General features: G+C 45.0%; 1 pseudogene; it reads right to left on the bottom strand.

Moving 5' to 3' along the window:
- Window positions 1–298: 298 nt before the first annotated feature.
- LOC145013718 (5S ribosomal RNA) lies at window positions 299–416 on the bottom strand (annotated as a pseudogene).
- Window positions 417–646: the final 230 nt, after the last annotated feature.

Genomic DNA, 646 nt, shown 5'->3' with positions numbered 1-646 from the left:
CAAACACTTCCACACTTATACGAACTTTCTATCAGAACAATATCAAGTCTTTCATTACAAGTTTTACAAATCAAAAACACATTAATACTTATGAATTCACCAGCTTTTTGGCTGATACTCGCTTTCAAAATAACTTGTATTCTCAGGTCGAAAATAGACAGGTACGACGACCAGGTTTGGTGAAGACGGAGCAATCCAGACTTGTCTTATTTTTCTGATTATTCATTTTATTATTGTATATTATGAAAGAACATGTAACATCCCCCTCTGGCACATATCACAATATTGTTCGCTTTGGGCCACTCGGCACGAGGACTTCCCAGGGGGTCACCCATCCTGGTACTACTCCCGCCCGAGCATGCTTAACTGCAGAGTTCTTATGGGATCTGCTGCCCTCACGGCTTTAAAACGCGTTGTGACAAGGAAGGTATCCACACCCCTTATAAGTAGATGTTTCATTCTCCTTCCAAGCCGATGTGGGATCAGATCTAACCCACTTTCACCCCCCATTATAGGGTTCGACGTCCCCGTCGAACACATCGACCCGTGCCCTGGCTCTGATACCATTTGTAACATCCCTCTCTGGCACATATCACAATATTGTCCGCTTTGGGCCACTCGGCACGAGGACTTCCCAGGGGGTCAC

Source organism: Lactuca saligna, chromosome 8 (assembly GCF_052625555.1).
Source record: "Lactuca saligna cultivar CGN05327 chromosome 8, ASM5262555v1, whole genome shotgun sequence".
Classification (NCBI taxonomy): domain Eukaryota; kingdom Viridiplantae; phylum Streptophyta; class Magnoliopsida; order Asterales; family Asteraceae; genus Lactuca; species Lactuca saligna.
The sequence above is the reverse complement of the archived record's forward strand: the minus strand, read 5'-3'. Positions and strand labels throughout refer to the sequence as shown.